General features: G+C 44.2%; 1 long non-coding RNA gene and 1 pseudogene across 7 annotated transcripts; one reads left to right on the forward strand and one right to left on the reverse strand.

Annotated features, from left to right (window-relative positions):
• Positions 1-27282, reverse strand: part of LOC119272131 — a 185809-nt pseudogene that overhangs the window by 144413 nt on the left and 14114 nt on the right.
• Positions 1472-4980, forward strand: LOC119267795. 7 transcript variants are annotated; one of them, XR_005132638.1, is made up of 5 exons: positions 1472-1846; positions 2182-2514; positions 2688-2754; positions 2854-3986; positions 4690-4980. It is a non-coding gene; the product is annotated as an uncharacterized LOC119267795 (long non-coding RNA). The 7 variants fall into 7 exon arrangements; XR_005132634.1 differs by adding an exon at positions 4279-4453 and having other exon boundaries at positions 2182-3986; XR_005132635.1 differs by having other exon boundaries at positions 2182-2754.

The raw sequence follows: 27282 nt of genomic DNA on the forward strand, positions 1-27282 counted from the left end.
GAGCATGAACCATTATTGTTGACATTACCCTTGAGGTAAAAGGTTGTGGGGCAAAACTATAAGCCCCTATCTTTCTCTGTGTCCGATTAAAATTCCGTAACCACAAGTATTGCGTGAGTGGTAGCAATTATGGAGGACTAAATGATAGTTGAGTATGTGCACTTGCTTTTTAGCTCTGACATAGACTCTTTCCGATGTTATGATAAATTGCAATTGCTTCAATGACTGAGATTATAGTTTGTTGGAGCCCAATAAGGTTTATGATTTATACTTTTGCATTGTGAATAGATCATCACTTGAACATAAGTAATCATATGACAAAATCTATATATGTTGCTGTTATGAGAATAATCATGATGCCCTCATGTCCGTATTTTATTTTTATCGACGCCTCTACCTCTAAACATGAGGACATATTTATTGTTATCGGCTTTTCGCTTGAGGACAAGCGAGGTCTAAGCTTGGGGGAGTTGATACGTCCATTTTGCATCATGCTTTTATATCGATATTTATCGCATTATGGACTGTTATTTCACTTTATGTCACAATACTTATGGCTGTTCTCTCTTATTTTACAAGGTTTACATAAGGAGGGAGAATGCCGGCAGCTGGAATTGTGGGCTGGAAAAGGAGCAAATATTAGAGATCTATTCTACGCAACTCCAAAAGTCCTGAAACTCCACGGAACGTCTTAAAATAAATAAAGAAAAATCCTCGCCAAAGATGAAGGACAGGGGGCCCACACCCTTCTCACGAGGGTGGGCCCCCCCCCCCCCCCCCGTAGGGCGCGCCCCCTACCTCGTGGGCCCCCTGGTGGCTCTCCAACGCCCATCTTCTCCTATATGAAGTCTTTCGATGAGAAAAAAATAGGAAGGACCTTTTTGGGATGAGACTCCGCCGCCACGAGGCGGAACCTTGGCGGATCCAATCTAGAGCTTCGACAGAGCTGTTCTGCTGGGGAAATTTCCTTCAGGAGGGGGAAATCATCACCATCGTCATCACCAACGCTCACTACACCACAACACTTAATTGGGGGCAATTAACTGCCGGGAGAAGTATGTGAATAAGGGCAAAAGATCTGCCGGGAAGCTTGTTTCTGCCGGTAGAAGTACTTTAGGGCAGAGAAACTGCCGGTAGAAGTACTTTAGGGCAGAGAAACTGCCGGTAGAACTTGATGAACAAGGGCACATAAACTGTCGGGAATCATGTCCACATTAAAGGGCGCATAATCTGCCGGGACAACCAAACCATGGCCCACTTACTGCTGGGGACTATCTTTTGGCGCGAGACCGAAATTCCATTGGGCCAAAGCGCGCGTCGCGAGAGAAGGCCCGCGAGAGGCGAAATTTTGGCACCGAACGATGCATAGGCCTGGCCCCAATCTCCGAGACTCTCTTCTAAATCGCCCTCAAATTGAGTCTTTACCCTCGCCGCCGCCACCAAATGCGATGTGCCCTAGCCGCCACCCCCAAGCACCGCCCCTGGCCGCCGCCCCCAACCACCGCCCCTGGCCGCCGCCCCGCAACCACCGCCGACTACCCTCCACTCCGACCACTTCTGCCGTCGCCCCCAGCACCCCACCTAGCTCCGCTGAGAACCAACTGACAGGGATCTAAGCCGACGCCGGCCGACCCCGTCGCCGAGCCACTCCACCGCCGACCACCATCCTTCGCCGAACAATCCAGCGCCACCACCCTACTTTGCGAGCTTCCTTGCCGGAGCAGCAATTGTCACCGGAGCATCGAGCGGGGCCACCTCCTCTACGTGACTATGTCCTCTCCCCCAAGAAGCGGACCGTCTGTCCCCTCCTGCGAGCAACTCTACCTCCTCAACATCCTCTCCCTTGGTACAACTAGCTCCTCTACTTCCTTGCCTTAACCGAGAGCATTTGATAGGCTGGATTTCTTTGCTAATTTTGTTCATATTCAGTGTCTAGCAATTTTAGTCATGAGATGCAGTGTATGACCTAAAGCTTTGATTGGCCGAAAGCATGTGCAATGTAATATTTGACTTCAATTAATCTATCTGCCTTAGTAACAATTTGCTCTTGTTTACATAATACCAGTACTTATTAGAGTGGTTGTATCTACTACTGTATTCCAACTTCTATTTAATTAGGTGACTCTAGCTTAGATCTTATTAATTTCACAAGGTGGTATTTAGTAATTTCTCTGGGTTCAGTGTCACCTATTGTAGGGCTCCTTAATTAAATCCTCTCCCTAGGCAGCGCCGGCTCTTGTACTTCCTTGCCCCAACTGAGCATTTGTCAGGTGAGATGCTTTTGCAAACTTCTATCCCTTTTTCTTCTAGGCAGTAACTAGAATGAGTTCAACAAGTTTTGAGTTTATGGCACCACAGTTGTGAAGATAACGACTAAGTATCAAACATATTCCCTAAAATGTACTGCTAGTATTTTGATATCATATAGCCGAAGTTTATTTATGCTGAAGTGATCTTCCATGGCAGCAAAATGGATGCTACAGTTACAAACTAAATTAGTGAAGCCTTGTAGAGGTACTACATTCAATCTTTGCTAAAAATGGTTTTTGTTCTGTGTCGCTTATCTCCATTATCGATCGATGGTAGAAAAGTAGCTACATAGCGAACCTCTTTTTGTCTCTTTTCTGTTCGCTTATCACCATTGTTTTGTGTAATTTGTTGTCTGAATTTGATATGTACATATGTAGACATGGTTCAGCGGTATTTATATCATTAAGTTCTCGTGCTCTACTCATATGGTGTTGAAATATTGTGGTTAGTCTCAGTTCTACATATCTATGATATAATGTTGAAATGTGTGTGATCATTCTCAGCTAGTTAATAGAACTCTACTTCCTTTCATTACTTTGGCAGTTTTAGCGAAACTAGTCAAGAATGGACAAGAGATGGACAGATAAAGGTAGACACACACAAACATATATTGATGGGGTAAAGGAATTAATAAAGTTTGCTTTTACCCATTCAGCAAAAATGCGACCTCAAGCAAGCTGATGAGGTAATGTAAATGTTTCTCTTGGTTATTGCTATGTTATACTCTCTCTGTTCATAGATATAAGATGTTCTGGGTATTTCAATATGGACCACGTACGGGCTAAAATGAGTGAACAAACACACTAAAGTGTGTCTATATATACCTGATTCGCAAAAAAAAGTTAAAACATCTTATATTTGTGAATGGAGGGAGTACTGTTTATATGTTGTTTGGCATTTAATCATTATCCAGAGAACTTCAGAAGGAACTGAAAGCCTCCTAATCGATATCCTGATAATTTTTCTTTGCATTTTCACTTTCACCCGTAATTTAATCACACTGGTACTGTATATGTGCTAAACTTTAAAATTGTCAGTTTTTAGTCGTAAATAGAGGTGATATAGTTACTTTCACTTTTCTCAGTTACTTTAATGTATGCCTTTGTAGTACTAATTGATCCATTTCTTTCCAGAACTATATCATGTACAATATAGCTAGTCCTTGTTGTAATTTCACGTATATTAACTTGCACCTTGTTGTACAATTTTTTTTGCTATACAATTCTGTGGTTTCTTCAATTCCGTTATGTGCATTTTTTCTTCTATTCGTGGTTGACTCTTTCATGTCAGATCCAAAACTTCACTGATAAAATTAGTGGAATCTGTTATATTGGGCTACAAAGCATGGACAGGGCAGTAATTTCCGATCTGTTGTCCGGATATGGCGGGATACGTGTGTCCCCCAGTATCCCCAGATTTTTGATTAAAAAGAAAGAAAAGAATGCGGGGATATGGCGGGTATGTGACACGGTTGGGATACGGCCTGGCCCAAAAAATAGCCTTGGCCCAAAACGGAACTCTATATTTTGCATGAGTGGCACACCTCTCGACACAAAAACAAGGTGCTCCCGGGTCGCATCCTCTCCTCGATCGAAGCTGCCACCTCCTGGATCGAAGCCACCACCGCCGGCGACCGCTACCTCAGCACCAACAGGCAGCAGCCTCTCCTCCCGATGGTAGGTAACCCTCCCCAATCACCAAACCCAGCAGCCTCTGCTTGACTTCTTCATGTCTTTTATTCTGATTCCTTCCATTAAGCTGCTGGATGGTGTGCTTGCTGCTCTTTGAATTCTAGTAGTAATCATGCTGCTCTTTCAATGCTTATGCTGCTGGCCTGCTGCTGCTGTTGGCCTGCTGTTGCCTATTGCTACCCATGTCATGTTTGCTAGTTGCTAGTTGAATGCTTGTGCTGCTGTTGAACATGAATGATGATTGATGAATTCTGCTCCTTGCACTGCTTGCTGTTAGGTAGCATGTCATGGGGGACGAGGACTAATCAAACTTGATAAAAGAGACACCAAATGGGCCAGTATTCTCTATTCTAATATCTTTCTCATTAATTTTCTGTCTTAACTATGTATTACATGGCTTTTTAGCTTTTGGGTGCACTCGAGCGTACGGTTTTGTGAAGCAAGTAACAATGGTACAGATTCTTGTTTTGCCATATTTGCCCATGGAATATTTTTGTATGTAAGCGCAAATAATTTCTGCTTGATCTAATTATGTCTGTAATAATCATTGCTTATTCTGATGATTAAGTGTTGCATATTTAGAAGAGTTTTATGCTAACGAGTTAAACTGCAGCACGACAACATCTATATTATGTTGATTTAAAATATGAAATGGTAGCACCATTTTTGAGTTTCTAATTTGTTGCAGGTTTCTCAAAGATACACAAATTGATGGAGGTTTGGAGGATCTACAAGTTGCTGGAGTGATAATATATTATGTAATATGCCTTTTTTCTTGAACCTTGAGACATTGAGTTTTAAGTTGCATTTTGGTGGTTGTTTCAGCACACAAGCCATTTTATGCTCATCTTGGTTGTGTGGCATGATTTCTTTACCTTGAACATATGTACTTTTCTTCGAAGCACAATGTCCTCGTATATGGTTCAGTCATGCATGTGTAAGAAACGTATATTTTTGGTATATTTATGTTGTTGAATGAGGCCTTGTGAAATTTGATTGAACTGTATGTATAAGTTGTGTGATCTGTCATGACTGTTTGAACACAATGATTGGATAGTAAATTAGGGATATCTTGCCTAGAACAATTGAGATTGCTTGTGAAAAAGCATGTCATGGCATATTACCTACCGGGAAAACTTGCTTGTGCAGGCAGTGAAACTGCCGGTAATCGGCAGTTCCTATGCTAGGATGAATCTGCCAGGAGAAAATAAACTGCCGGTAGATGCAACGGGCGGGGCAGAAAAACTGCCGGGGATTGTTTATCTGCCGGGACAAGTAATCCCTGGCAGCCATTGTAGTGGCAGTTCTATCTGCCGGGAGAATATCCGTCCCGGCAGTTTATCTGCCCTCTCAAGTGAGTTTTCCTGGCAGATTATATGTCGTTACATTGGTGTTGTGGTGTAGTGGCTCCTCTCATCGTGAGAGGGCAATCTCCATCAACATCTTCACCAGCATCATCTCATCTCCAAACCCTAGTTCATCTCTTGTATCCAATTCTTGTCTCAAAGTTCGGGATTGGTGCTAGTAGGTTGCTAGTGGTGTTGATTACTCCTTGTAGTTGATGCTAGTTGGTTTATTTGGTGGAAGATCAGTTCAGATCCTATATGCATATTATTACCCCTCTGATTATGAACATGAATATGCTTTGAGTAATTACGTTCGTTCCTGAGGAAAAGGGAGAAGTCTTGCTATGAGTAGTCATGTGAATTTGGTATTCGTTTGATATTTTGATAAGATGTATGTTGTCTAGCCTCTAGTGGTGTTATGTGAACGTCGACTACATAATACTTCACCATTATTTGGGCCTAGAGGAAGGCATTGGGAAGTAATAAGTAGATGATGGGTTGCTAGAGTGACAAAAGCTTAAACCCTAGTTTATGCGTTGCTTCGTAAGGGACTGATTTGGATCCACATGTTTCATGCTATGGTTAGGTTTACCTTAATACTTTTGTTGTAGTTGCGGATGCTTGCAATAGAGGTTAATCATAAGTGGGATGCTTGTTCAAGTAAGAACAGCACCCAAGCACCGGTCCACCCACATATCAAATTATCAAAGTATCGAACGCGAATCATATGAACGTGATGAAAACTAGCTTGACGATATTCCCATGTGTTCTCGGGAGCGCTTTTCCTATTATAAGAGTTTGTTCCGGCTTGTCCTTTGCTACAAAAGGATTGGGCCACCTTGCTGCACTTTATTTACTTTTGTTACTTGTTGCTCCTTACAATCTATCTTATCACAAAACTATCTGTTACCACTTATTTCAGTACTTGCAGAGAATACCTTGCTGAAAACCGCTTATCATTTCCTTTTGCTCCTCGTTGGGTTCGACACTCTTACTTATCGAAAGGACTACGATAGATCCCCTATACTTGTGGGTCATCATGGTCCGAAATCAGATGTGCTCTGCCCGTGTAGCAGTTGTATGAATTCAGTTACAAGACCCCAGTCAACTATGCAAAATCATCTACACTTGTATGGGATGTCAGTCACATATACTAGGTGGGTTCATCATGGTGAAGTTGTGAACGTCAATGTTATTGACTACGTGGAAGCAGCAGATCACCATCTTGATCTGCCTGATGCTCAGGTGGAAGAGGAGGAGGTGGTGGTGGTGGCGGAGCCAGTGAGTTTGACCAACATTGAAACAATGCTACGAAATGCTCGTGCATTCCGTGAACTTTCACCTACAGAAGAAAAATGGTGGGCCCGCATGTTGAAACAATGCAATGTTGTTGTCACCCCAGGAAATAAGCTATCAGTATTCTCAGTTATGGTCACCTTTCTTCAGGTGAAGACATCTGAGCGGATGACCAACAAATCATTCGATGCGATGTTGGCTGCTTTCCGCAAATCTTTCCCAGATGCGTCTGAGCTGCCACACACCTACAGTAAAATGAAGAATTTCCTTCGTGCTGTTGGAATTGGATATGATATGATCCATGTTTGTAAGAATAATTTTGTTTTGTTCCGGAAGGATTATGCCAACTTAAGTGAATGCCCGAAATGCAAATCATCAAGATGGAAAGATGGCGATGTTGTGAAGAGGATTCCTCATAATGTTCTGAGACATTTTCCAATTACACCAAGATTGCAGAGGTTGTTTCATGATGCTGAAACAAGAGAGGATGTACTGTGGCATTCTAGGAACCAGGAGTACAGAGATCAGAATGTAATGAGCCATCCATCTCATGGTAGTGAGTGGAAAAGCTTCAATGATAAACACAAAGAGTTTGCTGCTGACCCGAGAAACATTAGACTTGGCTTAGCTTCAGATGGATTTAACCCATTTGGCCACCAGAGCGCCACATTAGCATGTGGCCAATGCTTGTTATCCTTACAACATGCCTCCAAATGTATGCACCAAAGAATCAAACTACATGATGGCTTGCTCATCCCAGGTCCAAAAAGTCCTGGAAAGGATTTTGATTTGTTCATGGAGCCTCTTGTGGAGGAACTTCAATAGCTATGGAAGGGTGTTCTCACTCGAGACCTATATAGCAGCCCACCAGCTGATTCCTTTCTGCGTGTTGTTATAATTCGATGCATCTATCCGGCTTTGGGCACTATGTCAGGGCGAACGACACATGGTTACAATGCATGTGTTCGCTGTGACAGGAATCCGCTGTCATACGCAATACTTATCAAGATCTGTTACATTGGACACCGCCGTTTCCTTGCCAAGGACAAGCCGCATCCTAGAAAATATCGAAGACATGTGTTCAATGCAAAGCATGAAAACCGTGATGCGCCAAAGAGGCTCACCGCTGATGAGTTGCAAGTGGAATTAGAGAAGGTCAGGCATATTACACCAGGAAACCATCCTGGTAATGGTAGCGGGAAAAGGAAGTGTGGCAGGGTAGAAGAGAGATTATTGTTTACCCGCAGGTCCACTTTGTGGGACTTGGAGTACTTGAAATATTTGGATCTGCAGCATAATCTTGATGTGATGCACATCGAGAAAAATATATGTGACAGCATTATCGGCACACTTCTTAATATTGAAGGCAAGACGAAAGATACCTTAAAATCTAGGGTTGATTTGACACACCTGGGTATCAGAAAGGATTTGCAGGTGCAAGATGAAGGTAAACCACAGGATATGGCACCAACTGTGTACGTCTTGGACAAGGTAAAAAGAAAAGAATTCTGCGAGGTCCTATCACGTGTGAGATTCCCACATGGATTTGCTTCCAACCCTGAAAGGAGAGTCAGTGCAGATGGAAACAAGGTACAAGGGTTGAAAACTCATGACTGCCACGTCCTACTTCAAAGGGTTTTACCTATTATCCTTAGAGGATTAGGCCGCCCTGACTTATACAGAGCAGTTGCAGAGTTGGGACAATTCTTCAGGGAACTCTGCAGTAGGAATATCAGGATAGATGCTTTGGAGCGTCTTAGAGACAAGATACCAACTATCCTATACGACCTTGAGAAGATATATCCTCCAGCCTTCTTTGATGTGATGGTGCATTTAACTGTTCATCTACCTGATGAGGCACTACTTAGAGGTCCAGTACAGTATGGCTGGATGTACCCTATTGAAAGGCGGCTAGGCACTTTCAAGGGCTATGTTAGGAACAGAGCTAGACCCGAGGGTTCCATTGCAGAGGCCTACATTGCTACAAAAGCGTTGACATTCTGCTCAAAATACATTGAAACAGCTGATCAGCTTAGCAAAGAGGTGGATGAAGACAATCCCGGGCTCAATGTTTTCGATTATTCTGTTCGAGTTACAGGGAAGAGTCGACAAGAGGACAAACCTAAATATTTGGACAAAATGGTTTGGTATGTGTTGAATAACTGTCCTGAGATACTACCTTATATCAAGTAAGTGCAGTACTGCAGCTTATACATCGTAATCTACTAAACTTGCAGCACATTCTTATATATTTAGATGTTTGACGCGATCACTATGTTGTGCAGCATCTACAAAGAGGAGTTACTGCCGCAAAATCCAAGAAACATTGACAAACTGGTTATGGCAGGAATTGCGAAATGGTTCAAGAACCATGTAAGCTTTTGAAGTGCACTGTCAGTTTTTTAATATATTGAGTACATGAGATGATCAGCTTGTCTATTTTCTAACCATAGGTTAAGAAGATGCGGGAGGATGGGCAGGCAGTTGATGATGTCCTTTACTCACTAGCAATGGGTCCTGATACTCGGGTAAGACATTATGAATCTTGCGTTGTTGGAGATGTGCGCTACAACACCCTTGCACGAGACAAAGGCAGGAAGACACAAAACAGTGCCATCATGAGCACGGATACGTATGACAAAGAGAGAACTGAAATGTATGCTAACATAATAGACATTGTTCAGTTGCAGTATATCTCCAGTTTCGAGGATCATCGGTGTGTAGTTCTGTTGTGCTGTCGTTGGTATAACGTGTTTTTCAGGATCGCAAAACCCAGAGCTGATGATTATTTCAAATCCATCAATGTCAAGGCGGCATACCAGACCAATGAGCCTTTTATTTTGGCAAATCAAGCAACACAAATATTTTTCTTGGAAGACACATTTGCACGTAGCGATGAGTGGAGAGTATTGCAAAGGTTTGAGCAGAGGAATTCGTTTAATGAAGTTGCACAACAAGATGATGCTTACACTGCTCCTGATGTACAAGATAACACAGATGTTCCTAATATCTTTGAGAACCATCACGTCAATGACGCCAGCGAAAAGATTGCCTGTCGTGATGTGGACATACAAGAGTTGATCAAGAAGAAGGCAACGTTTGAGGACGTTGAGGACGAAGAAGAAGATGACACCGTGGGGAATTACGATTCAGACTGATACACATGGCGAAGATGTTGACGCTGCACTGCGGATGATGATTACATTGCTTTTGTCGTATTTGCCTGTCAGAAGATGTTTTTTATCTACTATGTGAAATTGTGTTTGCTATGACAACTAAAACCAGATGAACATGATGTTTAGTATTTTGCTGTGAGAACATCACTTGTTATGTATGCTGATTTGTGTTTGGTGATTGTATGACAACTAAAACATGATGACATTGTTGTTTAGTTGTACTCATATTTGGCTATGAAACTTGAATTTGATGACATAGTTTGTTGTTGGACTGCAATTTGCTCAACGTCTTCGAATGAGAACAAAGCTGACCCGATAGGGCCTCTGCTATTTATTTATTTATATGAGCAAAAGGGGATACCCCCTGATTTCCGTTAATAGAAATCATTAGATGTTCACAACACTACGCCCGGCCTGCTACACAGGTTTCATTCATTACTAGTTTCAGCAAAGTGCTCATGTCGTAGCCACTGAATACATCACGAGTGCTACATACACTGCAAATAAAGAGACAATCATCCTACAGAGCACATCGATTTTGCCCATTATCTTCACAAGCTCTTTCATCTCCTCATTGCTGTCAAGGCCGTTTAGCAGCTGTTGCTTGGCCATGATCAGAGGAACTGCATCTTTAACCTTCTGCTCTGCATCTTCCTCTTCTGTCGTTCCTTCAGTTACTTGTCCAACACCCCAACCTGCTGGTATTGGGATTCCTCGGCTAACCAAATAATTAGCGTAGTTGCATTCCCCACATCAGCAACTTCCCAGAAATACAAATCACACGAATCTTCCCTTTTCTGCACAAATCAAATTGGAAGATCATCAACCAAACTATTAAAAAATCAGCAACTGAAAGCAGCAGAACAACACTTAAACATATTATTACCCCATGATTCGGGCATTTGTAGAAGACTCGGCCAGGGTTGCGGATTGTGGTTGAGACGCGATGGATGACTCTGCGTGATTTGCAGCAGTGGCACCACACCAACGGCAGCGGGTTGCGATGAGCAATCGGCTGTGGTGCGCGTGCCGGCGGGGGTGTGTTGAGACCCACAGGCGATGGTACGGGTGGCGACTTGGCGCATATCTGGTTGTTGCCTGCTGAAGAGCAGGTGGACGAGCAGCCCGCGGACATGGTTGCTGCGGCCAGAGCTTCTGATGCTAGGCAGAGTAAGTAGAGAAGAGGAGAAGCGAATGTTGGATATGTCAGTTTCATTACTTGCAGAGTAGCATAGCACCATATATAGTCATAGTTTAGATTCGAACCAGCTACAGGAGCACGTCTTTCTTTTTTCTAAAACTCGGCAACGTCTCTTTACTGGTACACTAGCTTGTTCTGTACGCCTTCCCAAGTCTTTGATTTTCTTTCCCTTTTTTTGCGAGGAAGGAAGGAGGACAAAATTGAGAGTTCCTGGGACTCGAACCCAAGACCTCTCGGTTGAAAACCAAGGGTGCTAGTCACTTATGTGGCGAACGTTCCCTGTGAGGAGGATGGCAGACGAACGCATTTTCCTCGCAGTTTTCTTCCTATATATAAAAAATTATGCTACTTGGTGTCCGCTTAGTCAACAAATGATTGTGCCAATCTTGACCGTTGGATTGACATTCAACGTTTGTCGCGTTTCTTCAGTCTCTTCTTCCTCGAGCCGCCATAGCCAAACCAGCGCCGGCGGGACCGCCTGCTCCTGCCTCCCACGGCTGGCTGTGATCTTCCCCGGCTCCTATTCGTTCCCGTCCGAGGCCTCACCATCGTCCTCCGCCTTGGTTCGCTCGCCGCGGCGCCGCCCTCCGGTGTTGTCAATATGGTCAACAACCGAGAGGAAGAAGGAGATGACTGTACATGGTGAGGATGACAGTAGGGACCCAGTAGCGCGTGCAGTAATTTTGTTTTTTCGGGACAGAGCAGGGTATCAATTGGGTTGTGCGGGACCCGTGGCCCGTCTAGCCCAGGCTTTTATTTAATATGTTTAGCACATGACCAGCCCAGTTTGTTTTTTTCCTTTCTGAAAATGGCTAGCCAGCTATTTTGTTTTTTGCAGAATAACCAACATAGGCCTACTTGCTTTTCTACGCCCTCCTGGGCCGGAAATCTTTCAAGACGAGGAGGGATGAATTTTGCCCAGAAAATGGGCTATAAGTAATAAGAAATGGGCTATAAGTAATAATAAATGGGCTGTAAAATGAAAAAATACAGCAAACAAGCAATTAGTTCCAAAATAATGTTTTGTTTCGGATTTTGATATTTTAAATTTCATTGTTTTTGTGCGGGTAAAATTTCATTGAATTTAAATTAAGGTATATTTAGATTTAAAATTAAGTTGAATCTGGCTAGAAATTTCGGGCTGTATGCTGTTTGGGACAGATTTGGAGGCTGACTTGTGGGTCTACTAGGTTGACGTGTACTTTGGCTTTGTCAACTTAGTCCACAAACGATTCTAGCAGCAGTGACCGTTGGATGTTAATCCAACGGCCGTGCCGCTTCTTCAATATCTGATATTCTTGCTCCAGCCGCCCAAACCAGCTCCGGTGGGACTGCCTGCTCCCGCCTTCCGTGGCCGGCTGTGCTACCGCACAGGCCGCACCGCCCCACCCTACTTCATTGCTGGCCAGGCCATTCCTCTACTCACCCACACCTCCTGTTATTTTCCGGCGACGGCAGCCGGACCAGTAAACCCTTGTACTGCCCACCGCGTGGGCAACCATTGCCGAGTCTTCCCCGGCTCCGTGTCGTTCCCTTCCTAGGCCTCGTCGTCGTCCACCGCCATGGTGCTCTCGGCGCGGCCTGGTCAACATGGTCAACAAACGACATCCATCGGCCGTGGACTGTACGCGCAAAATAATGATTCCTCCACCTGACAGCTGGGACCCACCGGAAGGGCCTCTGTATTTCGCGAAAAAAATGTTTGCCCCGCTAACATGTCGGACCCACCAGCTATATCTTCGCATGCAAGGAAGTGCCTCCTTATTACGCACAAAAAAATGAATACCCCCCTGCTAGCTGGGACCCACCATAGTGGGAGGATGACTTGTGGGCCAACTAAGTTGACGGGGACGGAGGACTTTGTCAACTTAGTCAATATGAACGATTCTAGCTCCAGTGACCGTATGATGTCCATCCAACGGCCGTAGTGCTTCTTCAACCTCTGGTCTTCTTGCTCCAACCGCCCAAAGCAGCGCCGGTCGTGCCGCATGCTCCTGCCTCCCGTGGCCGGCTGTGCTGCCGCGGAGGCCTCACCGTCCCCTACTATTCCCACCGCTAGCCAGGCCCTGCGGCGACGACAGCCTCACACCGCAGCCGAACCAATGAATCCTCGTACTCCTCTCCGAGCGGGCTTCCACTGCCGCGTCTTCCTTGGCTCCGTGTCGTCCCCTTCCTAGGCCTCGCCGTCGTCCACCGCCGTGGTGCTCTCGGCGCGGCCTGGTCAACGTGGTCAAGGAACGACTTCCATCGGACGTGGACTGTACGTGGAGAGGCTGACAGCTGGGTCCACGGCCGCAACAAGGAAGTGCCTCCTTATTACGCGGAAAATAATGATTCCTCCACCTGACAGCTGGGACCCACCAGACGGGCCACTGTATTTTGTGGAAAAACGTTTCCCCCTGATTGCTGGGACCCACCAGCTTCATCTTCGCACACAAGGAAGTGCGTCCGGGCAAAAAAACGATTCGCCCCCCTGACTGCTGGGACCCACCAGCTACACCTTCGCACGCAAGGAAGTGCGTCTGGGCAAAAAAAAACGATTCACCCCTGCTGGGGCCCACCGGCTACATCTTCGCATGCAAGAAAGTGCATCCGAGCAAAAAAAACGATTCGCCCCCCTGACTGCTGGGACCCACCAGCTACATCTTCGCAGGCAAGGAAGTGCCTGACAGTCGGGACCCACCTGGTCGAAGCGTACGTAGCATTGTCATTCTGGTCGCGAACGTGTACGTACATACTGGTCGATGTAGAGGCGCGCACGTGTCGTAGTAGAGGCGCGCACGTAGCATGTACATGTACGTACAGCGGCCAGGGTGCAAGAAATAAAATATGGCCACGTATGTGTACATACGGGCGGGGTCTCGAATGCCTACTCGTGCATACGTACGGCCAGGGCTCGTGTACATGGCTGGGTCGGAACGGAGAAACAGCGTCGTCGTCGTGTTCATGGGGAGGCAACGGAATGCTTCGTGTTCATGGGGAGACAATGGAATGCGTCGTGTTCATGGGGAGGCAACGGAATGCGTCGTGTTCATCGGGAGGCAACAGAACGCGTGGGAGCCAACCGGCTGGGTCGGAACGAAATGCGTGGTCGTGTTCATCGGGAGGGCTTGGACGGAACAGGCGATGGAAATGAGGCCTTTCATACCGTAAAATGGAGGAAACGGCCTTGTGTTCGACCGACCACATTCGAAACAGGATCCTGTTCATCAGGAGGGGTCTGGCGTACCGCAAAACGGAGGAAACAGACCTCCTACGGTCGAAACGGGGGTCCTGTTGATCGGGAGGGTGTGGCATACCGCAAAACGGAGAAAACGGACTGGTGTTGGAGCGCTACGGTTGAAACGGGGGTCCTATTCATCGGGAGGGGTGTGGCGTACCGCAAAACGGGACTCCACATGATACTGTTCATCTCCACCGTCGACCTCCTCCAGCCTCCATGGGCTACTGTCGACCTCCTCCAGCCTCCACGGGCTCCTGTTCATCCAGCCTCCACCGCGCGCTACTCCACCGGCTACTGTTCAACCACCCCTCCACGGGCACCCCTCCATCGTCTACTGTTCATCCAGCCCTCCACACCACGGGGTCCTGTTCAACCACCCCTCCACGGGCACCCCTCCACCGTCTACTGTTCATCCAGCCCTCCACCACACCACGGGGTCCTGTTCATCCAGAGGCAACACCACCGCTCACTGTTCATCCAACCCCCCCCCCCGCAATGCTCACTATTCATCCAATCGATCGGCTTAAGTTAGCAGTAGTAGTGAAGGAATCGCTCGATCGGGTTCAGTTAACAACCATCGATCGATCGCTCGGGTTCAATAATGCGTAGCCTGCAGTGCAATTGCTCGGGTTCAGTTAGAGCCCAACGCCTCGCTCGGGTTCAGTTAGAGCCAATGCCTCACACACACGCACATATGTGTACGAGAAAAACATGCATCGCTCGGCCCCTGACCTCCCACCGTAACCGGGAACTCCCCAAAATTTTCCCCGCCCTCGCTTCTACCACGGTTTTTCCGTCATGGACGGCCCAAAGAATGTCATGCAGCTGCGTCTCCGGCCCGCCCAGGACGAAAATCCTATTTTTTGTCATGATTTTTTGTCATAGAAGTAGGAGCCCACCACATCTATGATGATACCGGGTTTTGTCACAATTATCGTCATAGAAGTGTCATATGTATGACAGAATTTTTTTTCGTTCAGCCCAAAATGTCACGGATGTGTCTTTTTTTGGTAGTGATCCACGGGCCGTCAAGTGTATCTTCACTAGGTACTTTTCTGGGCAGCGCGGCTACAAGTGTTGGAGTCCTTCTGAATGGAGGACCTTTGTGAGCATGGATGTAACCTTCAGGGAATCCAAACCATTTATGGTGAGAAAAATGATCTTATTGGACTATCTGAAAGTCTTGATCATACCCAGTCTACGGTGATAGGTCAAGAGGGGGAGAGTGATCGTAGTGCCGATTCAGTGCTGTAGAAACCAATTGAGGGTGATATTCCGGTACAGCGAAGAAACAGCATCCCCAGGGAATGATAACACCACAGAGTGAAGGACCGATTGTGATTGATGGGGTGCCGAGTCGGGCAGGCGGTGCTCCCACCCAGATCGGTTGTGTATCGAGGTGGAAGGCAAAGCAAGAGCAGCAGCTAAAGGTGTATCCACGGAAGCAAGGTGATGCTTCTCGTAGGTGGCGAAAGGTGAATGAGGAGTGTAATCTTCCAGTATATTCAAGATGACATCATCATGTTCAAGGGGGGCAGCCAGCACAGGTGCAGGGGAGCAACAAGGCAGCAATGGAAGCTCATCTAACACAGAGGACTTGCCAATTGCTTTGAGAAAAGGTACTCGAGTAGAAGCAGGGATACCCGAGCCAAAGTATGGGTTCGATGCCAATGATATTGGAAATTATGTTTCTATGAAGCATTATCTCCAGTCCACAAATAATTTGTTGCTTCTCTTCAGCTGGTGTCTCTTCCAACTGACTGGAAGGCAGCAAAAGTGGATCCAAAGTGGCGAGCAGCTATGATAGAGGAGCTGGAGGCATTAAGTAAGCACAAGACATGGGTACTAACACCTCTTTCGAAAGAAAAGAAGGCAGTCAGCTGCAAGTGGGTATACACTGTGAAGCAGAATGCAGAAGGGAAGATTGAAAGATACAAGGGAAGATTGAAAGATACAAAGCAAGGCTTGTGGCAAGGGGGTATAGCCAGACCTACGGCATTGACTATGATGAGACCTTTGCTCCAGTAGCAAAGATGAACGATGTGAGGATCCTGATCTCCTGTGCGGCGAATTTCGGATGGTCCTTACATCAACTTGATGTGAAGAATGCTTTATTGCATGGGGACTTGAAGGAGGAGGTCTACATGGAGATCCCACTGGGGTTCTCTACATCTGAGACGGTTGGCAAGGTATGCAGGTTAAAGAAATCTCTTTATAGTTTGAAACAGCCTCCAAGAGCATGGTTCGACAAGTTCAGATGTGTTGTATGTAGTATCGGGTATGGGCAGTGTAACGGTGATCATACACTGTTATACAAACATAAACAAGGGAAAATCACTATACTTGCCGTATATGTGGATGATATTATTACCAGGGAGATGACAAAGAAGAAATAGCATGACTGAAGGAGTGTTTGGGTAAGGCCTTTGAAGTCAAAGATCTGGGCCGACTCAAATGCTTCCTGGGCATAGAAGTGGCCAGGTCTGCCAAGGGGAATGCGCTATCTCAGAGGAAGTATACTTTAGATCTCTTAAGCGATGTAGGGATGCTAGGATGTCGGGCAGTGTCAACTCCAATTGATCAAAACCACAAAGTGGCAGCTCAGTCAGGAGAGCCAATGACTAAGGAGAGATATCAAAGGTTAGTTGGGAGGTTGTTACACTTGTGTCATACACGACCAGACATTGCATTTGTGGTAAGTGTTGTGAGCAGATACATGCATGAGCCTAGAAGTGGACATCTTGAGGTGGTACTTGAGATACTTGATAGGCACTCCTGTGATGAGGAACACTAGATGAGAAGAAAGAAAAACACATGCCAGATCTGTTTGGCTACTTCTAGATACTTCCACTCTAGTGTAGTATTTCTTTTCTTCTCTTTTCTATCCTACTTATTGTTTTCTAGAGTCTTCTAGTTGTGAGTAGCTATGAGTAGAATGGTGAAACTCAAATAATGTTTCTAGAGTATTCCAGCTATAAGTAGATGTATGTGAAGGCTTCCCAAAGCCCTATAAATAGAGGTCCTCACCTCTACTTTGTAAACCAGACTATGTACCCACTACCTATAATAGAACTTGTTGTTCTTATCTAAGATCTTGGAGTAGATCTTGTGCCCTAGGAGTTCCGGATTGAACTCTTGCTGGCCTATCGGCCTACATTCGCCTCTAGAGTGATATCTAGCACAACACGTTGAAGTTGTTCCTTCAACAATTGTGTTGTACACATTGTAGCAGCAAGGTGGAGTTGCTCCTCCACAACCTTTGTGCTGCTTCATCCTGGGAAAGGGTTGTTGTTCAAGAGTTATGGACACCTTGTTGTAGATGGTTATTGTGATATTGATTGGACTAGCTGCCTGGATGACAGGAGATCAACTCCAGGCTACTGTGTCTTTGTAGGAGGAAATCTAGTATCTTGGAGAAGCAAGAAACAACTCGTTGTTTCCAAATCAACTGCAGAGGCTGAATACAGAGCCATGTCTAAGGGACTGAGTGAGATGTTCTGGACCAGAAATTTATTAGAAGAATTGAAGATATTGAAGACTAGTTGTATGAATGTGTGGTGTGATAACAAATCAGCAATCAACATAGCACACAATCCAGTACAACATGATAGAACCAAGCATGTGGAAATAGACAGATTCTTCATCAAAGAAAAGCTTGATGTTGGGATCATTAAGATTAAGCATGTGAGTTCTGGGCAACAGATTGTAGACTGTTTGACTACAAGATTGGGAACTAAATAATGCAATCCAGCGTGTGACAAGATGGGAATGATAGATATCTATCACCCCTCTTGAGGCGGAGTGTTGGATGAGGGGCTCATGGCCCATGTATTGTTGGCCCAAGTGGCCCAGGCCCATAGTGGCTGACTGACCTAAAAGAGAGGAGCTCGTCTAAGTCTTTGAGCTAGAGCCGCCACAGACATAAGGACACACAGGAAAAAGGAGAGAAAAGAGAGCAGCCCCTTCCCTGAGCTGGAAGACAAGGTACACCTCTCCTGATTCTACATTATTTACTTGGTATTCTAATCTTATATTAAAAGTTAATATGTAAACAATGGGCTTTAGTTTTTTAACATATTTTCTTTCCAGGATAGTTAGAATCTTAGATCCAAAATTATCGCATTAGTACATCCACTAAGCATGCACTAGATACATTTCATAAGTCACATGCTAGAGCACTCAGTTTAAATAATACAAATCACCAATGAAATTAGGGATGGTTAACAAATCAAGGGCAGCCCGGTGCATGTAGATCCCGCTTGCGCAGGGTCCGGGGAAGGGTCCGACCACTTTGGGTCTATAGTACACATCCTTTCCCTCCATTTCTGTAAGAGGCTATTTCCAGGACTTGAACCCGTGACCTCATGGTCACAAGGTAGCAGCATTACCATTGCGCCAAGGCTCCCCTTCCATGGTTAACAAATTAAGGCTTCCAACATTTCAGCAAAGATTTTTATTTTTGAGGGAAAACAACAATTAAATTAATAAAAGAATAATATTATAAGACTAGGGTCAATTTGATTTCATCACAGATTGTGTGAACTTAAGGAGTATAATTTTATGCCAATTACAAGAAGAAAACTCACCAGCTGCAGCACACTATTTACATTGCCTTTAGTTTGATCGTCATTACCCAAGTCAATCAATCTCCCAAACAATGTATTCCTAACATAATAAATATAGCAAATATTGAAGGAAATATGCCCTAGAGGCAATAATAAAGTTATTATTTATTTCCTTATTTCATGATAAATGTTTATTATTCATGCTAGAATGGTATTAACCGGAAACATAATACATGTGTTAATACATAGAAAAACATAGTGTCACTAGTATGCCTCTACTTGACTAGCTCGTTAATCAAAGATGGTTAAGTTTCATAACCATAGACATGAGTTGTCTTTTGATTAACGAGATCACATCATTAGGAGAATGATGTGATTGACTTGACCCGTTCCGTTAGCTTAGCACTTGATCGTTTAGTATGTTGCTATTGCTTTCTTCATGACTTATACATGTTCCTATGACTATGAGATTATGCAACTCCCGTTTACCGGAGGAATACTTTGTGTGCTACCAAACGTCACAACGTAACTGGGTGATTATAAAGGTGCTCTACAGGTGTCTCCGAAGGTACTTGTTGAGTTGGCGTATTTCGAGATTAGGATTTGTCACTCCGATCGTCGAAGAGGCATCTCTGGGCCCACTCAGTAATACACATCACTATAAGCCTTGCAAGCATTGTAACTAATGAGTTAGTTGCGGGATAATGTATTATGAAACGAGTAAAGAGACTTGCTAGTAACAAGATTGAACTAGGTATTGAGATACCAACGATCGAATCTCGGGCAAGTAACATACCGATGACAAAGGGAACAACATATGTTGTTATGCGGTTTGACCGATAAAGATCTTTGTAGAATATGTAGGAGCCAATATGAGCATCCAGATTCCGCTATTGGTTATTGACCGGAGATGTGTCTCGGTCATGTCTACATAGTTCTTGAACCCGTAGGGTCCGCACGCTTAAAGTTTGATGATAGTTATATTATGAGTTTATGTGTTTTGATGTATCGAAGGTAGTTCGGAGTCCCGGATGTGATCACGGACATAACGAGGAGTCTCGAAATGGTCGAGACATAAAGATTGATATATTGGAAGCCTATATTTGGATATGAGAAGTGTTCCGGGTGAAATCAGGATTTTACCGGAGTACCGGGGGTTACCGGAACCCCCCGTGGGGGTTTAATGGGCCAAGATGGGCCTTAGTGGAGAAGAGGAGGGGCGGCCAGGGCAGGCCGTGCGCCCCCTCCCCCTCTAGTCCGAAATGGACAAGAAGGGGGCGGCGCCACCCTTTCCTTCCTCTCTCCCTCCTCCTTCCCCCTTCTCCTACTCCAACTAGGAAAGGAGGGAGTCCTACTCCCGGTGGGAGTAGGACTCCTCCCTGGCGCGCCTCCTCCTGGCCGGCCGCCTCTCCCCCCTTGCTCCTTTATATACGGGGCATGGGGGCACCTATAGACACAATAATTGATCTCTTGGATCTCTTAGCCGTGTGCGGTGCCCCCCTCCACCATAGTCCACCTCGATAATATCGTAGTGGTGCTTAGGAGAAGCCCTGCGTCGATAGAACATCATCATCGTCACCATGCCGTCGTGCTCACGGAACTCTCCCTCAAAGCTCAGCTGGATCGGAGTTCGAGGGACGTCATCAAGCTGAACATGCGCTGAACTCGAAGGTGTCATACATTCGGTACTTGATCAGTCGGATCGTGAAGACGTACGACTACATCAACCGCGTTGTGCTAACGCTTCCGCTTTCGGTCTACGAGGGTACGTGGACAACACTCTTCCCTCTCGTTGCTATGCATCACCATGATCCTGTGTGTGCGTAGGAAAATTTTGAAATTACTTCGTTCCCCAATAGTGGCATCCGAGCCAGGTTTTATGCGTTGATGTTATATGCACGACTAGAACACAAGTGAGTTGTGGGCGATACAAGTCATACTGCTTACTAGCATGTCACACTTTGGTTCGGCGGTATTGTTGGATGAAGCGGCCCGGACCGACATTACGCGTACGCTTACGCGAGACTGGTTCTACCGACGTGCTTTGCACACAGGTGGCTGGCGGGTGTCAGTTTCTCCAACTTTAATTGAACCGAGTGTGGCTACACCCGATCCTTGAGAAGGTTAAAACAACACTAACTTGATGAACTATCATTGTGGTTTTGATGCATAGGTAAGAACGGTTCTTGCTCAGCCCGTAGCAGCCACGTAAAACTTGCAACAACAAAGTAGAGGACGTCTAACTTGTTTTTGCAGGGCATGTTGTGATGTGATATGGTCAAGACGTGATGAGATATAAATTGTTGTATGAGATGATCACGTTTTGTTAAAGTTATCGGCAACTGACTGAAGCCTTATGGTTGTCTCTTTATTGCATAAGATGCAAGCGTCATACAACTGCTTTACTTTATCGTTGTGCGATAGCAATAGTTGCAAAAGCAATAGTTGGCGAGACGACCATATGACGACACGTTGATAAAGATCAAGATGATGGAGATCATGGTGTCATGCCGGTGACGATGGACATCATGACAGTACTTTGGAGATGGATATCAAAGGCGCAAGATGATCATGGCCATATCATGTCACATATATTGATTGCATGTGATGTTTATCTTTTATACATCTTATTTTGCTTAGATCGACGGTAGCATTATAAGAGGATCTCTCACTAAATTTCAAGGTATAAGTGTTCTCCTTGAGTATGCACCGTTGCGAAAGTTCTTCGTGTTGAGACACCGCGTGATGATCGGGTGCGATAAGCTCTACGTTCAAATACAATGGGTGCAAGACAGTTTTGCACACGCAGAATACTCAGGTTAAACTTGACGAGCCTAGCATATGCAGATATGGCCTCGGGACACTGGAGACCGAAAGGTCGAGCGTGAATCATATAGTAGATATGATCAACATAGTGATGTTCACCATTGAAAACTACTCCATCTCACGTGATGATCGGACATAGTTTAGTTGATTTGGATCACATGATCATTTAGATGACTAGAGGGATGTCTATGTAAGTGGGAGTTCTTAAGTAATATGATTAATTGAACTTTAATTTATCATGAACTTAGTCCTGATAGTATTTGCATAACTATGTCGTAGATCAATAGCTCGCGATGTAGCTCCCTATTTATTTTGATATGTTCCTAGAGAAAAACTAAGTTGAAAGATGTTAGTAGCAATGATGCGGATTGGATCCGTGATCTGAGGATTATCCTCATTGCTGCACAGAAGAATTATGTCCTTGATGCACCGCTAGGTGACAGACCAATTGCAGGAGCAGATGCAGACCTTATGAACGTTTCGCGAGCTCGATATAATGACTACTTGATAGTCTAGTGCACCATGATTTACGGCTTAGAATCGGGGCTTGAAAGACGTTTTGAACGCCATAGAACATATGAGATGTTCCAAGAGTTGAAATTAGTATTTCAGACTCATGCCCATGTCGAAAGGTATGAGACCTTTGACAAGCAGTTTGCCTACAAGATGGAGGAGAATAGCTCAGCTAGTGAGCATGTGCTCAGAATGTCTGAGTACTACAATCACTTGAATCAAGTGGGAGTTAATCTTCCAGATAAGATAGTGATTGACAGAGTTCTCTAGTCACTATCACCAAGTTGCTAGAACTTCGTGATGAACTATAATATGCAAGGGATAATGGAAATGATTCCCAAGCTCTTCGTGATACTGAAATCGACGAAGGTAGAAATCAAGAAAAGCATCAAGTGTTGATGGTTAACAAGACCACTAGTTTCAAGAAAAGGGCAAAGGGAAGAAGGGGAACTTCAAGAAGAACGGAAAGCAAGTTGCTGCTCAAGTGAAGAAGCCCAAGTCTGGACCTAAGCCTGAGACTAAGTGCTTTTACTGCAAAGGGACTAGTCACTGGAAGCAGAACTGCCCCAAGTATTTGGCGGATAAGAAGGATGGAAAAGTGAACAAATGTATATTGGATATACATGTTATTGATGTGTACTTTACTAGTGTTTATAGAAACCCCTTGGTATTTGATACTAGTTCAGTTGCTAAGAGTAGTAACTTGAAACGGGAGTTGCAGAATGAACAGAGACTAGTTAAGGGTGAAGTAACGATGTGTGTTGGAAGTAGTTCCAAGAATGATATGATCATCATCGCACACTCCCTATACTTTAGGGATTAGTGTTGAACCTAAATAAGTGTTATTTGGTGTTTGCGTTGAGCATGAATATGATTTGATCATGTTTATTGCAATACGGTTATTCATTTAAGTTAGAGAATAACTGTTATTCTGTTTACATGAATAAACCTTCTATGATTATACACCCAATGAAATGGTTTGTTGAATCTCGATCATAGTGATACACATATTCATAATATTGAAGCCAAAAGATGCAAAGTTAATAATGATAGTGCAACTTATTTGTGGCACTGCCGTTTAGGTCATATTGGTGTAAAGCGCATGAAGAAAATCCATGCTGATGGGCTTTTGGAATCACTTGATTATGAATCAGTTGATGCTTGCGAACCATGCCTCATGGGCAAAGATGACTAAGACTTTGTTCTCCAGAACAATGGAGCGAGCAACTGACTTATTGGATATAATACATACTGATGTATGAGGTCCGATGAGTGTTGAGGCTCGCGGCGGGTATCGTTATTTTCTGACCTTCACAGATGATTTGAGAAGATATGGTATATCCACTTGAAGAAACATAAGTCTGAAACATTTGAAAAGTTAAAAGAATTTCAGAGTGAAGTGGAAAATCATCGTAACAAGAAAATAAAGTTTCTACGATCTGATCGCAGATGCGAATATTTGAGTTACGAGTTTGGTCTTCAATAAAAACAACGCAGAATAGTTCCACAAACTCATGCCACCTGGAACACCACAGCGTAATGGTGTGTCCGAACGTCATAACCGTACTTTATCTGATATAGTGCAATCAATGATGTCTCTTACCGATTTACCACTATCGTTTTGGGGTTATGCATTAGAGACAGCTGCATTCACATTAAAAGGGCACCATCTAAATCTGTTGAGACGACACCGTATGAACTGTGGTTTAGCAAGAAACCTAAGCTGTCGTTTCTTAAAGTTTGGGGTTGCGATGCTTATGTGAAAAAGTTTCATCTTGATAAGCTCAAACCCAAGTCGGAGAAGTGCATCTTCATAGGATACCCAAAAGTAAATGTTAGGTACACCTTCTATCACAGATCCGAAGGCAAGATATTTGTTGCTGAGAATGGATCCTTTCTAGAGAAGGAGTTTATCTCTAAAGAAGTGAGTGGAAGGAAAGTAGAACTTGATGAGGTAACTGTACCTGCTCCCTTATTGGAAAGTAGTTCATCACAGAAATCTGTTCCTGTGACTCCTACACCGATAAGTGAGGAAGCTAATGATGATGATCATGTAACTTCAGATCAAGTTACTACCGAACCTCGTAGGTCAACCAGAGTGAGATCCGCACCAGAGTGGTATGGTAATCCTGTTCTGGAAATTATGTTACTAGACCATGATGAACCTACGAACTATGAGGAAGCGATGATGAGCCCAGATTCCACGAAATGGCTTGAGTCCATGAAATCTGAGATGGGATCCATGTATGAGAATAAAGTATGGACTTTGATTGACTTGCCCGATGATCGATGAGTCATTAAGAATAAATGGATCTTCAAGAGGAAGACGGACACTGATAGTAGTGTTACTATCTACAAAGCTCGAATTGTCGAAAAATGTTTTCGACAAGTTCAAGGTGTTGAATATGATGAGATTTTCTCACTCGTATTGATACTTAAAAGTCTGTCTGAATCATGTTAGCAGTTGCCGCATTTTATGAAATCTGGCAAATGGATGTCAAAACTGTATTCCCTAATGGATTTCTTAAAAGAAGAGTTGTATATGATGCAACCAGAAGGTTTTGTCGATCCTAAAGGTGCTAACAAAGTGAGCAAGCTCCAACGATCCTTCTATGGACTGGTGCAAGCATCTCGGAGTTGAAATATATCCTTTGATAAAGTGATCAAAGCATATAGTTTTATACAGACTTGTGGTGAAGCCTGTATTTACAAGAAAGTGAGTGGGAGCACTACAACATTTCTGATAAATATATGTGAATGACGTATTGTTGATAGAAAATAATGTAGAATTTTCTGGAAAGCATAAAGGAGTATTTGAAAGGAGTTTTTCAAATAAAGACCTCGGTGAAGCTCCTTACATATTGAGCATCAAGTTCTATAGAGATAGATCAAGACGCTTGATAAGTTTTTTCAATGAGTACATACCTTGACAAGATTTTGAAGTAGTTCAAAATGGAACAGTCAAAGAAAGAGTTCTTACCTGTGTTACAAGGTGTGAAATTGAGTAAGACTCAAAGCACGACCACGGCAGAAGATAGAAAGAGAATGAAAGTCATTCCCTATGCCTCAGCCATAGTTTCTATAAAGTATGCCATGTTGTGTACCCTACACTGAGTTTAGCAAGGGAGTACAATAGTGATCTACGAGTAGATCACTGGACAGCGGTCAAAATTATCCTTAGTGTAATAAGGATATGTTTCTCGATTATGGAGGTGACAAAAGGTTCGTCGTAAAGGGTTACGTCGATGCAAATTTTGACACTGTTCCAGATGACTCTAAGTCTCAATCTAGATACATTTTGAAAGTGGGAGCAATTATCTAGAGTAGCTCCGTGCATAGTATTGTTGACATAGAAATTTGCAAAATACATACGGATCTGAATGTGGCAGGCCCGTAGACTAAACTTCTCTCACAAGCAAAACATGATGAAACCTTAGTACTCTTTGGGTGTTAATCACATAGCGATGTGAAAAAGATTATTGACTCTAGTAAACCCTTTAGGTGTTGGTCACATGACGATGTGAACTATGGGTGTTAATCACATGGTGATGTGAACTATTGGTGTTAAATCACATGGCGATGTGAACTAGATTATTGACTCTAGTGCAAGTGGGAGACTGAAGGAAATATGCCCTGGAGGCAATAATAAAGTTATTATTTATTTCCTTCTTTCATGATAAATGTTTATTATTCATGCTAGAATTGTATTAACCGGAAACATAATACATGTGTGAATACATAGACAAACATAGTGTCACTAGTATGCCTCTACTTGACTAGCTCGTTAATCAAAGATGGTTAAGTTTCCTAACCATAGACATGAGTTGTCATTTGATTAACGGGATCACATAATTAGGAGAATGATGTGATTGACTTGAACCATTCCGTTAGCTTAGCACTTGATCGTTTAGTATGTTGCTATTGCTTTCTTCATGACTTATACATGTTCCTATGACTATGAGATTATGCAACTCCCGTTTACAGGAGGAAGACTTTGTGTGCTACCAAACATCACAATGTAACTGAGTGATTATAAAGGTGCTCTACAGGTGTCTCCGAAGGTACTTGTTGAGTTGGCATATTTTGAGATTAGGATTTGTCACTCCGATCGTCAGAGAGGTATCTCTGGGCCCACTCAGTAATACAAATCACTATAAGCCTTGCCAGCATTGTAACTAATGAGTTAGTTGCGGGATGATGTATTATGAAACGAGTAAAGAGACTTGCCGGTAACGAGATTGAACTAGGTATTGAGATACCAACGATCAAATCTCAGGCAAGTAACATACCGATGACAAAGGGAACAACATATGTTGTTATGCGGTTTGACCGATAAAGATCTTCGCAGAATATGTAGGAGCCAATATGAGCATCCAAGTTCCGCTATTGGTTATTGACTGGAGACGTGTCTCGGTCATGTCTACATAGTTCTCAAACCTGTAGGGTCCGCACACTTAAAGTTCGATGACGATTTTATTATGAGTTTATGTGTTTTGATGTACTGAAGGTAGTTCGGAGTCCCGGATGTGATCACGGACATGACGAGGAGTCTCGAAATGGCCGAAACATAAAGATTGATATATTGGAAGCCTATATTTGGATATCAAAAGTGTTCCGGGTGAAATCAGGATTTTACCGGAGTACCGGGGGTTATCGGTGTTGGGGAACGTAGTAATTTCAAAAAAATTCCTACGCACACGCAAGATCATGGTGATGCATAGCAACGAGGGGAGAGTGTGATCTACGTACCCTTGGTAGATCGACAACGGAAGCGTTTGGTTGATGTAGTCGTACGTCTTCACGGCCCGACCGATCAAGCACCGAAACTAAGGCACCTCCGAGTTTTAGCACACGTTCAGCTCGATGACGATCCCCAGACTCCGATCCAGCAAAGTGTCGGGGAAGAGTTCCGTCAGCACGACGGCGTGGTGATGATCTTGATGTACTACTGTCGTAGGGCTCGCCTAAGCACCACTACAATATTATCGAGGACTATGGTGGCTGGGGGCGCCGCACACGGCTAAGAATAAGATCACGTGGATCAACTTGTGTGTTTCTGGGGTGCCCCTGCCTCCGTATATAAAGGACTAAAAGGGGGGGGTGCGGCCGGCCTAGGAGAGGCGCGCCAGGAGAGT

The sequence above is a fragment of the Triticum dicoccoides genome, chromosome 3A (genome assembly GCF_002162155.2).
Source record: "Triticum dicoccoides isolate Atlit2015 ecotype Zavitan chromosome 3A, WEW_v2.0, whole genome shotgun sequence".
In the NCBI taxonomy this organism is placed as follows: domain Eukaryota; kingdom Viridiplantae; phylum Streptophyta; class Magnoliopsida; order Poales; family Poaceae; genus Triticum; species Triticum dicoccoides.